The sequence below is a fragment of the Arvicola amphibius genome, chromosome X, assembly GCF_903992535.2.
Source record: "Arvicola amphibius chromosome X, mArvAmp1.2, whole genome shotgun sequence".
Taxonomy (NCBI): Eukaryota; Metazoa; Chordata; class Mammalia; order Rodentia; family Cricetidae; genus Arvicola; species Arvicola amphibius.
Genome location: NC_052065.1, coordinates 55,118,753 through 55,133,421, shown reverse-complemented (window position 1 = coordinate 55,133,421; position 14,669 = coordinate 55,118,753).

Here is a 14,669-nt window from a genome sequence, read left to right as displayed (position 1 = left end):
ATGCCCATCAAAATTCTTCACAGACCTTGAGAGAATAATACTCAACTTCATATGGAAAAGCAAAAAACCCAGAATAGCCAGAACAATCCTGTACAATAAAGGAACTTCTGGAGGCATCACAATCCCTGACTTCAAACTCTACTGCACAGTTACAGTACTGTAAACAGCCTGGTATTGGCATAAAAACAGAGAAGGAGGACCAATGGAACTGAATCGAAGACCCAGAAATTAATCCACACACCTATGAACATCTAATTTCTCACTTTCTCAAAGATTAGACTCAAAACGCACCTAAGATCTCTACATACAATCTGATACATGGAAACTGTTAGAGGAAAGGGGGAGCATATGCTTCGATGTGCAGGAATGGTAAGGAATTTCTTTTTTTATGGTTTATTTTTTTTTTAATATTTAAAATTTCCATCTCCTCCCCTCCTCCTCCCCCTTCCCTCCACCCATACCCCCCTCCATCCCTCTCCTGGCCAAGGAGCCATCAGGGTTCCCTACTCTATGTTAAGACCAAGGTCCTTCCAACTCCCCCCAGGTCCAGGAAGTTGATCAACCAAGCTGAGAAGGCTCCCACAGAGCCCGTCCATGCAGAAGAATCAGAGCTCAGCGCCATTGTCCTTTGCTTCTCAGTCAGCCCCCACTGTCGGCCACATTCAGAGAGTCTGGTTTGGTCGCATGTTCCATCAGTCCCATTCCAACTGGAGTTGGTGATCTCCCATTAGTTCTGTCCCACCGTCTCCATGGGTGAACGCACCCCTCACGGTCCTGACTTTCTTTCTCATGTTCTCTCTCCTTCTGCTCCTCATCAGGACCTTGGGAGCTCAGTTCAGTGCTCCAATGTGGGGCTCAATCATTTTCTTCATCTATCGCCAGGTGGAGGTTCCCTCACGGTCCTGACTTTCTTTCTCATGTTCTCTCTCTTTCTGCTCCTCATCAGGACCTTGGGAGCTCAGTCCGGTGCTCCAATGTGGGGCTCTGTCATTTTCTTCATCTCTCGCCAGGTGGAGGTTCTTGGCCGCGTCTCGCCTCACCCTCAAGTTCCCAATTCTTGCCTGGCGATCGTGTCTACTTCCAATATCCAGGAGGATTACTATATCTTTTTTTGGGGGGGGGGGGGTTCACCTTCTTATTATCTTCTCAAGGATCCCAAATTATAGGCTCGATGTCCTTTAATTATGGCTAGAAACCGATTATGAGTGAGTACATCCCATGTTCATCTTTTTGGGTCTGGGTTACCTCACTCAGAATAGTGTTTTCTATTTCCATCCATTTGCATGCAAAATTCAAGGAATTTCTAAATAAGACTCTAGATCTTCAGCAAATAAGACCCACAATTGACAACTGGTATTTTTTGAAATTAAAAGGCTTCTCTACATCCAAGGACACTTCTTTTTCTGAGTGAATAGGCAGCCCAGAGAACAGAAGAACACCTGAATAGGCAGCCCAGAGAACAGAAGAACACCTGGCCAGGTTTTCATCCAAAAAAAAGAGAAATGATTAATGTCTAGAATATATAAAGGACACACAAAATTAAATGTTTTATCCTTCCTTGACTTCGAAAATTCTTTTTGTGTGCTACAGACTGTTTTTGTGGGTCTAAAATAATTAAATAAATAAATAATAAAATTAAACCCATCACTGATTTCTGAAATGATCTCGATGCGCTGCTACAGGTTGTGCGTAGGAAGTGTGTGTGTGTGTGTGTGTGTGTGTGTGTGTGCAATTAAAAAAGAGAGCGTGAGGCTGAAAGGGAATGAGGAGGGGTAGGAGGAATTGGGGGTGTAATGTATGAGGTAAAAAATGATGTAGATACAGTATGGAATTCTCAAAAATATAAAAAAGAAAACAAAACTTTTCTATAGTTAGCAATTAACAGCTAACAACTGGTCAGTCTGCAAAGAATAAGAGCTTACAGAGTTTTCAGTCCCAAGTGGGACATATATATCATGCCTTTGCCACCCAAATCTCAGGGATCATTAAAGAAGAGTAAGCAGAAAGATAGAAAGAGCCAGTTGTGGAATATGACTCACTGAAACAGTGCTTTATATATGCAAGGCAGCTGCACGAATGAACGGTTGGAGTACAACCTGCACAATACCAGGTCAGACAAAATCTCAGATTCCAGAATAAGATTGTCAGGATGGTCCATCCCTAAGCTGAGGAACTATTGATAATACTTACTGGAGAAAGGGGGTTAATTTTTTTTTTCAGGGATGCAGTGCCTGCAAGACTATTCCAGTTCCAGTAGGTGGCCCTATACACTTGAACATACTAGCAGCATCAAGCAGCATCAAGTGGACTACTCCATGGGTTAAATAAAAAAAAAAAGAAAGAAAAAAGCAAAGAACACATGAAACTAAGAGGGAATGGTGGTACTGGGAATAGGGAACAAATATGGAGAGGACATGATCAAAGCACTTTTTATGCATTATAAAATTCTCAATCAATTTTTAAAAAGAAATCAAACGGCAGAGTTTTAAAAAATGATCTTGGAACTAAACAGAGAACTCTCAAATGAAGAAACGTAAATGGCTAGGAAATACATGTCAAAATGTACAACCCCCTTAACAACAGGGAAATGAATGAAAATTAACATACTTTAAGATTCCATCTCATCCCAGTTAGAGGGATTTATTTATCTTTCATCGTTAGGAATACAAGATAATAGTTGGCATATGAGTGACATATTGATGGGGTATAAATTAGTTCAGCTTCTTTGGAAATCTTTCAGGGGTATCTCAAAAATACTAGAAATAAAACCAGCAAATGTCCCAGCTATAACACAATTGGACATATACCCAAAGGACCTTATATCCTGTTACAGAGATATTTGCACATTCATTTTCATGACTCCTATATTCACAATAACAAAAATTAATTTATCTAGATGTCCATCAACAGATGAATAGATAAAAATGTGGTACATATACATAATAAAATATTATATATTTAAGCTCTAATGAAAATTGACATAAACTTTGCAGGTTAAAGGAGGATATTTTAAAATTTTGCACTGAGGAAAGGAACTCAGGGCCAGAAAAACAAAATTCCTATGTGCATTCTGATATGTGTATCCTTTTATCCAATCTTTCATTCCTTTTATTTAACTTGGAGGACAATTGGAAACCAGGAAATTACAAAGGAGCCTTTGAGAGTAACATGTTAAGGGAGGAGTTATAGCATATTAAAGGTAACACAAAATCAGAGACATGGAATACTGGGAGCAGAAAGACATAAGCAAGAACATGGGAAGATAAGGGCTGGAGAATAGTTAATCCAAAGACAGAGAGGTCTGGAAATCTATGTCAAAGTCTGCTGTTCCACTGCCCAATTTAAAAAAACATTTGGAGAGCCAGTAGAACAAATGTGAAAAGAAAGAAGAGAGAGGAATACTAGGAGTTAAAGGATTAAGCAGGGATGACTGCATGTCTGCAAAATTGGAAGAGGAATGGTTAGTAGGTAGGAAACTAATGTATGAAAAAGCTGTATGAAAATTCTCTATTTAGCAAAATTAATTTGAAAACATATAACATTGGAAATGAATTAAAACATAATTATCCTGTGTGGCTGAGAAAATTTTCTACAAGAATTGATTGCTAAATAAAATCACAGTGCATCGCATGAGATAACTCCCTATGATTTATAAGATCAGGAGGTTCCAAAACAACAAAGGATATTGCTTTCCCTTGGTTGCCAACCATGACAACGTGATAAAGCCCTATTTCTGAAGTCATCACACATTTTGGTTACAAGACATAAAAAAAGAAGAGGTTGAAAACTGACCAGGACACCCCTCATACTGGCTAACTTTAAAAGTGACAGAAAGCAGTATGCACACTGCTGGGAAAGAAAATCAAGAGTGGACTTACCTATCTCCAGGACCTGTGTGCTGCAATAATGACCAGCTAGAAAAGAAGTGTTAGTTGATACAACAATGGTGCCTGTTTATTGAGGTAACTACCTTTCCATTTGATTGGATTTAAGGCATATTCCAGAGAAGGATATTTCATGTCCTCTATTGTAATCCTGGTCAAAGGTTCATGGCTGAAAATGACAGAGACCCTAAGACAGAATCTACAATTTTCAGTTTACTAAATGGTCATGCTGTAGAAATCCTGTCTAAATATTTATGTTGATATCCATAGGCTTCTGAGGCTGCCAACCTTGATCATAGAAACGTCTTTTTGTAGTGGACTGTAGACAATGGAAAGAAGCATAACATTGACAAGCTGAGAATAAGATACTGATTGCTCAGCCCTAAATGGGATATCTGTATCACCCTCAAACCCCCAGTAGAGATACATTGTAGAAGAGGAGATAAAAAGAGTATAAGAGCCAGAGGAAGTGGAGGAATCCTGTGAAATGCTGTTTTCTGGATATGATGTATCTATTATAGTCATAAACTCATGCAAGCTGTGGTTACCTGCAAAAGACCTACACTAGATGAAGCCATTACAGTTCTATCACAGATGATATAGATGCTCTCCAAGATCATCCCTAAGTGAGGGGTTATTGGCAGATGATTATTTCCGAAGAAAAAAAAATCATTAATTTTTAATGGATGTGACCGTTGTTAGGATTTCCATGCTCCAGGGGATGGCTCCAAAATCATGCATATGTGAGCAACGCTAACTGGAATCAGTAAGTTATGAAAAAATAAAAGACATGAACTTGAGAGGAGTATGTTTTGGAGAAGATATGGTGGAGTCAGAGGGTTAAAAAATTGGTAGATATGATCACATTTCATTGTATATATGTATAATTTTCTCAAGAGTAAAGAAAAAAATTAAATGATTTTTTTAAAAAAGAGTAGTAGACTCCACAATAGAAAAGACCAAGAAGTAAAATTGGAAAAGATCTCCAATCCAACAGATGAACAAACTGAATCATATAAAGACAAAAATAGAAAATGTGAGGCAACATGACTCATGCAAAATATCACAACCCTTCAATAGATAAATTCAAATATATTTAAATGCATAAAATATCAGATGAAAATTTCAAAAGTTTACTAGTTAAAAAAATCAATGAATTCAAAGAAAATCCAAATAAGTAACTGAATTCAATTTGGGATCTAAACAGGAAAATTAGCAATATAGAAGAGAAATTCAGCAAAGTGCGTGAAAAAATCACTAACATGGAAGAAGGAAAGAACAAGGAAATCAACATTTGGAGAATTGAGGACTGAAAACATCGAAAACGAAAAATTCAGTGAACTAAGTAAAAAACACAGTGGAAGGCATCACGAATAAACTCAACTAAAGTACTTGTTACTTTTCCTAATTCGGTGCTAAAAATAATCCACTGAGAAAAACAACTTAAAGGATAAAGGGCTTATTTGTCTCCCTATTGAACGGTACAGGCCAACATAGAGCAGAACTCTGGCAGTAGGAGCAAGAGGTTAACTGGTGACATTCTACACAATCAGGAAACAGAACGGTGAATTATTAGCTGGGCTAATGCTCAGCTCACCTCCTCCAGTCTGCAACGCCGTCCCATGGAATGGTGCTGCTGACATTCAGCCTATATTCAGGGAAGATCTTCTCACTTCCCTGAACTTAATCTGATCACTCCTCACAGATATGCAGAGAGGCTTGTCCTCAGTCTGATTCTAGATCCTGTCAAGATTGCAATCAGTGTAAAACATCACTCCAAGCAGAAGAAAGAGTATCATGGATAGAAAGAAAGCTCTACAGTTAAACGCCAAGTAAAAAATATAAGCAGCTACAAGCACAAGAACTCTAGTATACTTTCAAACCTAAAAACCCACAATATATAAGAAGAAGCTGAAAAAAAGCCCTAAATATCTAGAGACTATATACAATTGTATTAATTAAACTGCAGCAGAAAATGTTCCCAAATTTATAAAAAGAAATGTATATCCAAATGTGAGATGCTGGTAGAATGTCAAACAGATATGAACAAATAAGAAATGATCTACAACATATTATATTCAAGTAGTCAAAAAATATACTGCAAACGTTTCTTAAATCTGCAAGAAAATGCCATTGTAAGATAAAATATCACAATAACATCAGATCTTTCATCTTAAAATCCTGGCAGAAGGCTGGTACTATAGAGCATTTGAGAAAATGCTTGCCTAGCAAGCCAAAAACTGTAAGTTTGGTCCAGAATACCACACAAACTAAGTTTAGTACTACGTGTTTGTAATCATGGCACATGAAATGTGAAATTGGGTGTATCAAAAGTTCAAGGTTAGGTCATTTTTGAATACATAGTGGAAATGAATGAACTAATACCTAGCCACTAAGATATTAATAATTGAACTGCCACATTGTCACTTAGACCTGCTGAGAGAGGGAAAATCAGTTTTCTTAAATAGGATGATACTTGATATACCAACCACTCCAGGGCAGGCCTCTTGTTTAGGAGGATTTGGCCAGTATATAATGGACTCCACAGTTAGTTTTGTGTGTTTTTCTTTGGTTACAGTTTGGTGTTATGATTTTTTTTCTGGAGTGGTGGTTTTATTGTTATGTTTTCTTGTTTTTTTTGAGGGAGGATGGGTTGTGGTTATATTGTGTTTTAAATTTGTTTCATGAGAAATAACTTAAAGTTGGCTGGGCAAGGAAGGAAAAATGAAGGACTGGAAAGACATGGTGAAAGGAAGAATATAATTAAAATATATTTATATTTAAAAACTATTTAAAATATACTAAAACAAGAAAATAAAACACAGCATCTAGAAATTCATGAACTATTTCAAAGCATGAAAATAAACAAATGCTAGCCAATATCACTGTTCCAGCAAAACTCCCTTTTAAAATTGATTAATGTGATTTTAATTAAGTTGACAAATACAAACTATATCTATGCAATAGGATATAAAAAGGAAAGTTTAGATTTAAAAAGTGATGACTATTAATATAAGAGAAATAGCTAAAGAAAACAGAGATAAAACTTGGGGGTAATCCTTTCAAGAATAACAAGCTAAAACACCAGTGCCCAATGGCACTGCACTGCTTACACTGTCTGAAGTCACCTTTAGCCACTAGTGAAGTGTCTCATGTACATGATCAATAACAGCTGGAGAGAGAAGGTTCCAGATGTGGGGAAGTAATCAGATAATGCATAAAGCATGCACAGAGAGTCAGGTGAAGAACAGTTGGCAATTGGAGAGAGACAAAGTAATATGGCATAAAGATGAAACCAAGAAATATTCAGCAGAGAGGGCAAACCTTACCTCACCACTGTCTGGGTGAAACAAGGCATTACTAGAAGTATTCCATAGACCAGAAATTGGAGCCCTGAAGTCATGGAAAATGTACACTCAAACAGCTATGCATTCTGTGTGAGCTTAGTACCTTTACCACCGAAAATTCTATGAATGGAAATGTGACAGAACACAAGCACATGGGCATGGACTCAAACTAGGGAAATCTGGCAGAAATTAGATCTCAGTCACAGAAATCTTTATAACTAGGACACCCTGAATTTAAGTCTTCAAATATCTGTACTGGAAGTTCTCCTCAGAATTTGTAGAGACTGACAAAATGCTAATCCAAGATTAGAGGAAAACTATCATACAAAAACTGACAGATGTATTATTCATTTGTATATGTTTTATTATTTACAGCTTTATTTTGTATACCTGTTTTAACTATTGTCTTATTATGAACAGTTCTTAGTACTGTCCTATCTTTCTATACACTTAAAAATGTCTTTCTATTAACTTCTGAAACTGAACATTCATTTTACCTTTGTACGGTTACTTTCTCTTGCCTCTTTCTTTTTACCATTAACTCTTCAATTCTTTACTTAAACATTTATATCCTTAGGTTTAAAAGATAAAAAATAAGTTGTGGCTCAATGGGATCCCACAAATCTCTACATTTTGTAGGCTATTACCATTGTTTTTGGTTCCCTTCAAGAACTTGACAGTAAGTGCCTGTTACTGAAGGTACCCCATACTTAATTCATTGAAAAAGACAAACCTAGCTGGTACTGTCATGAAACCTTTATTTCTACTAGCTAGTTTTCACAGTTCTGGAATGTAGCAATTCACACTACTGGATGAGAAAAGTAATCATCAGGGTTACCCAACTGTGAACCCTGTGAATTAGAGCAACAACTTGCCAGGAAAGGTATGCCCACCCACAAGTACACTGTTATGGGGGTAATGAACTATACTACTTTTTGATTTAATTTAAGGCATGTTCCACATATGACACATGATACTGCTTCCTGAAACCATTAACAAGGTCAAGAACACGAGGCCAGATAACTGCATCTTTCAGTCCTTATCAGAAGAGCTACTACTTTACCGTGGATGGTGGCTAACAGAAACTCACCACTTGTCAACATGTGGAGAATAAGATTAGATTGTGAAGTACACAGCCTGAAGGTATCTATATTGCATCCCTCCTCCAAAAATTCAGGGATCATCAAGAAAGCAGGTCCAGAAAGATTGTATCAGGCAAAGGCAGTAATTCACTACAGCAAAACGATGTTTGCTGAACAAAATAGGGCAGTTACACAAGACATGCACATGATCAAGCCAGAAAAAAATTTTAAACTGTAATGGGGGTGGTGTTCAGGCAGTCCCACCCTAGCTGAAGATACTTTAGCAATTTCGAGTTACTTTGAAAGGGGATCACTTTTCTTCTGTAATAAGGCCCCTAAGAAACTACCCATGCTCTATTAAATGGCCTTATACCCATGTTCATTTTGACAGTACAAAGTGGACTACATTGTTTAAAAAGTAAAGAAAAGAAAACATGAAGCAGAAGGGAATAGTTTTGTGTTGGTAGAGATACAGCAGGAATTTTAGGCAATGAAAATGGGGATGAACTTGATTACAAAAATATTATATGCAAATGTTGCATTCCCAATCAATAAAAATGTATAAGCACTATTATCTCCAATCAGTTCCCTGATACCATTTACTCTGAAATTTATTGCAGATGCAAAGTTCGCAAATGATTTCTGCTAAAAGTTAGCAGTGAGAATGACGTTAAATAATTATATGTATTACTTCAGTCACATCTTCAAGTACACAGTTGTACTACCCATCTCTAAATGAGACATCTATAACTCCAACCCTACATCCAAGTCTCAGGGAACATTGAAGACAAGGGAGAGAAATGATTGTAAGAGCTAGAGGGCCATAAGGATTCTTGCAAACTAATGACTTTTGAGCATGACAAAAGGTTGTAGTGATGGGGCAAGCACGCCTGCTTTTTGTCCTGACTGGTTTCCACACGGCTAGCTTTACACCCGAAATAACAACACAAAAATTTATTCATTTAAACACTGCCTGGCCCATTAGCTCTAGGTCTTACTGGCTAACTCTCACATCTTATTTTTCTTGTTAATAATTTTATTTAAATACAATTATATAAGCTGTATTCCACAAACTGCAGCTCATTTGCCATGAATTTTACTAAAAAAAGTCAAGGGAAAATTAGTAAATATGTAGTAAACCTATGGTATTTCATGACCCCCAAAATATTTTTTTCCTTTGTGTTCACCTTTTATTAATTTAATCTAATTTTCTTAATATTACTAAAAATTTCCATCTCCTCCCCTCCTCCCTCTTCCCTCCCCTCTGCTCCACCTATGCCCCCACTCCCTCCCTCTGCAGGCCAAAGAGCAGTCAGGATTCCCTACACTATGGGAAGTCCAAGGTCCTCCCAACTCCCCCAAGGTCCAGGAAGGTGAGCATCCAAACTGACAAGGCCCACACAGAGCATGGCCATGCCATAGAATCAAAGCGCATCGCCGTTGTCCTTGGCTTCTCAGTCAGCCTCCACCATCAGCCACGTTCAGAGAATCCGGTTTGATCGCATGTTCCATCAGTCCCATTCCATTTGGTCTTGGTGATCTCCCATTAGTTCTGTCCCACCGTCTCAGTGGGTAAACACACCCCTCACGGTCCTGACTTTCTTGCTCATGTTCTCCCTCCTTTTGCTCCTCATCAGGACCTTGGGAGCTCAGTCCGGTGCTCCAAAGTGGGGCTCTGCCTCTATCTCCATTTATCGGCAGGTGAAGGTTCTATGGTGATATGCAAGATATTCATCAGTATGGCTATAGGATCTGGCCTTTTCCGGCTCCCTCTCCTCAGCTGCCCAAGGAACTAGCTGGGGGCATCTCCCTGGATACCTGGGAACCCCTCTAGAGTCAAGTCTCTTGACAAACCTAAAACGGCTCCCTTAATTAAGATATATGCTTCCCTGCTCCCATAACCACCCTTCCTATATCCCAAGCATCCCATTCTCCCAAGCTCTCCCCATCCTCCCGTTCACGCTTTTCTCTCCTCATCTCCCCTTACCACCATCCCACCCCACCCCCAAGTTCCCAATTTTTGCCTGGCAATCTTGTCTACTTCCAATATCCAGGAGGATAACTATATGTATTTCTTTGGGTTCACTTTATTATCTTCTCTAAGATCACGACTTATAGGCTCATTGTCCTTTATTTATAGCTAGAAACTGATTATGAGTGAGTACATCCCATGTTCATCTTTTTTGGATCTGGGTTACATCACTCAGGATAGTGTTTTCTATTTCCAACCATTTGCATGCAAAATTCAAGATGTCATTGTTTTTTACCGCTGAGTAGCACTCTAATGTGTATATATTCCACAGTTTCTTCATCCATTCTTCCATTGAAGGGCATCTAGGTTGTTTCCAGGTTCTGGCTATTACAAATAATGCTGCTATTAACATAGTTTAACAAATGCTTTTGTAGTATGATTGGGCATCTCTTGGTAACTTCCCAAGAGTGGAATTGCTGGGTCCTGGGGTAGGTTCATCCCGAATTTCCTGAGAAACTGCCACACTGCTTTCCAAAGTGGTTGCACAAGTTTGCATTCCCACCAGCAATGGATGAGTGTACCCCTTACTCCACAACCTCTCCAGCAAAGGTTATCATTGGTGTTTTTGATTTTAGCCAATCTGACAGGTGTAAGATGGTATCTCAAAGTTGTTTTGATTTGCATTTCCCTGATCGCTAAGGGGGTTGAGCATGACCTTAAGTGTCTTTTGGCCATTTGACCTTCTTCTGTTGAGAATTCTCTGTTCAGTTCAGCGCCCCACTTTTTAAATGTGTTAATTAGCATTTTAAAGTCTAGTCTCTAGTACCTTATATATTTTAGAGATCAGACCTTTGTCAGTTGCAGGGTTGGTGAATATCTTTTCCCAGTCAGTAGGCTGCTTTTGTGGCTTAGTGACAGTGTCCTTTGCTTTACAGAAGCTGCTCAGCTTCAGGAAGTCCCATTTATTCAATGTTTCCCTTAATGTCTGTGCTGTTGCGGTTATACATAGGAAACGGTCTCCTGTGCCCATATGTTGTAGAGTACTTCCGACTTTCTCCTCTATCAGGCTCAGTGTGTTCAGATTAATATTGAGGTCTTTAATCCATTTGGACTTGAGTTTTGTGCATGGTGATAGATATGGATCTACTTTCATTCTTCTACAGGTTGACATCCAGTTATGCCAGCACCATTTGTTGAAGATGCCCTCTTTCTTCCATTGTGTACTTTTAGCTCCTTTATCAAAAATCAGGTGTTCATAGGTTTGTGGGTTAAGATAGGTGTCTTCTATTCGATTCCATTGGTCAACTTCTCTGTTTTTATGCCAATACCAAGCTGTTTTCAATACTGTAGCTCTGTAATAGTGTTTGAAGTCAGCGATGGTAATGCCTCCAGAAGTTCTTTTATTGTATAAGATTGTTTTGGCTATCCTAGGTTTCTTGTTTTTCCATATAAAGTTGATTATTGTCCTCTCAATATCTGTGAAGAATTTTGATGGGACCTAGATGGGGATTGCACTGAATCTATAGATTGCCTTTGGTAGAATTGCTGTTTATACTATGTTGTTCCTCCCAATCCAGGAGCAAGGGAGATCCTTCCATTTTCTGGTATCCTCTTCAGTTTCTTTCTTCAATGACTTAAATTTCTTGTCATATAGATCTTTCACTTCCTTGGTTAGTGTTACCCCAAGATATTTTATGCTGTTTGTGGCTATTGTGAAATGTGATACTTCTCTGATTTCCCTCTCTGCTTCTTTATCCTTTGTGTATAGGTGGGGCAAGTGATTTTTTGGAGTTGATATTTTTTGCCTGCCACATTACTAAATAGTTTATCATCTGTAGGAGTTCTTTGGTGGAGTTTTTGGGGTTGCTTATGTATACTATCATATCATCTGAAAATAAAGAAAGTTTAACTTCTTCCTTTCCAATTTGAATCCCCTTGATCCCCTTATGTTGTCTAATTGCTATTGCTGGAAATTCAAGCACTGTATTGAAGAGATAAGGAGAGAGTGGACAGCCTTGTCGCGTTCCTGAATTTAGTGGGATGGCCTTGAGTTTCTCTCCATTTAATTTGATGTTAGCTGTCGGCTTGCTGTAAATAGCCTTTTTTATATTTAGGAATGATCCTTGTATCCCTAATCTCTCCAAGACCTTTATCATAAAGTGGTGTTGAATTTTGTCAAATGCTTTTTCAGCATCTAATGAGATGATCACATGGTTTTTTCCTTCAGTTTATATATGATGGATTACATTGATAGATTTTTGTATGTTGAACCAGCCCTGCATCTCTGGCATGAAGCCTACTTGATCATAGTGGATAATTTTTCTAATGTATTCTTGGATTTGGATTGCCAGTATTTTATTGAGAATTTTTGCATTGATGTTCATTAGTGAGATTGGCCTGTATTTCTCTTTCTTGGTTGAGTCTTTGTGTGGTTTTGGTATCAGGGTAACTGTGGCTTCATAAAAGGAATTTGGCAATGACTGTTCTGTTTCTATATTATGTAATACCTTAAGGAGTATAGGTATTAGGTCTTCTTGGAAGTTCTGGTAGAATTCTGCATTGAAACCATCTGGTCCTGGGCTTTTTTTGGTAGGGAGGTTTTTGATAACAGTTTCTAATTCTTCGCGACTAACAGGACTATTTAGATTGTTCACCTGGTCCTGGTTTAACTTTGGTATATGTACTTATCTTAAAAAATGTCCATTTCTTTTACATTTTCCAATTTTGTGGCATACAGGCTTTTGTAGTAAGATCTAATGATTCTTTGAATTTCCTCTGTGTCTGTGGTTATGTCCCCCTTTTCATTTCTGATCTTATTAATTTGTGTGTTCTCTCTCTGCCGTTTGATTAGTTTGGCTAGGGGTTTGTCAATCTTGTTGATGTTCTCCAAGAACCAGTTTTTTTGTTTCAGTGATTCTTTGGATTGTTTTCTGTTTTTCTATTTTGTTGATTTCAGCCCTCAGTTTGATTATTTCCAGTCTTCTACTCCTCCTAGGTGAATCTGCTTCTTTTTTTCTAGAGCTTTCAGGTTTGCTGTTAAGTCTCCAATGAGTGTTTTCTCTGTTTTCTTTAAGTGGGCACTTAGTGCTATGAACTTTCCTCTTAGCACTGCTTTCATAGTGTCCTTTAGGTTTGAGTATGTTGTGTCTTTATTTTCATTGAATTCAAGGAAAACTTTAATTTCTTTCTTATTTCTTCCTTGTCCCAGGTGTGGTTCAGTAGTTGACTGTTCAGTTTCCATGAGTTTGTAGGCTTTCTGGGGATAGCATTGTTGTTGAATTCTAATTTTAATCCATGGTGATCCGAAAAGACACAGGTGGTTACTAATATATTTTTGTAACAGTTGAAGTTTACTTTGTTACCGAGTATGTGGCTAATTTTCAAAAAGGTTCCGTGAGCCGCAGAGAAGAAGGTATATTCTTTCCTATTTGGGTGGCATGTTCTATAGATGCCTGTTAAGTCCATTTGGTTCATTACCTACATTAAGTCTTTTAATTTTCTTTTAGGTTTCTGTCTGATTGACCTGTCCATTGGTGAGAGAGGTGTGTTGAAGTCTCCTACTATTAGTGTGTGTGGCTTGATGGCTGCCTTGAGTTCTAGTAATATTTCTTTTACGTAAGTTGGTGCTTTTATATTAGGGGCATAGATATTCAGGATTGAGAATTCATTCTGATGGATTTTTCCTGTTATGTGTATAAAGTGTCCCTTTCCATCTCTTGTAAATGATTTTAGTTTGAAGTCAACTTTGTTAGAAATTAGTATGGCCACAGTGGCTTATTTCTTAGGTCCATTTGCTTGATAAACCTTTTCCCAACCCTTTACTCTGAGTAGATGTCTGTCTTTGTGGTTGAGGTGTGTTTTTTGTAAACAGCAGAATGTTGGATCCTGTTTTCGTATCCAATCTCTTAGCCTGTGCCTTTTTATAGGTGAATTGAGTCCATTGATATTAAGTGATATTAATGACAAGTGGTTGTTAACTCCAGTCGTCGTTTTTTTTTTTTTTTTTTTTTTTTTTTTTTTTTTTGGTAGAAGAGATTATGGGTCTCCCTTCTTTGAGATGTGCTGGCGAAGGGTCGCTACATGTCTGAGTTATTGTGGGCATTGTTGGACTCCTTGGTTTGTGATTTTCTTTCTACTACTTTCTGTAAGGCTGAATTTGTGGCTACATATTGTTTAAATTTGTTTTTACCTTGGAAAATTTTGTTTTCTCTATTTATAGTGAATGAAAGCTTGGCTGGGTATAGTAGTCTGTGCTTGAATCCATGGTCTCTTAGTTTATGCATTACATCTATCCAGGACCTTCTGGCTTTCATGGTTTCCATAGAGAAGTCAGGTGTGAGTTGGATAGGTTTACCGTTATAAGTTACTTGACCTTTTTCCTTTG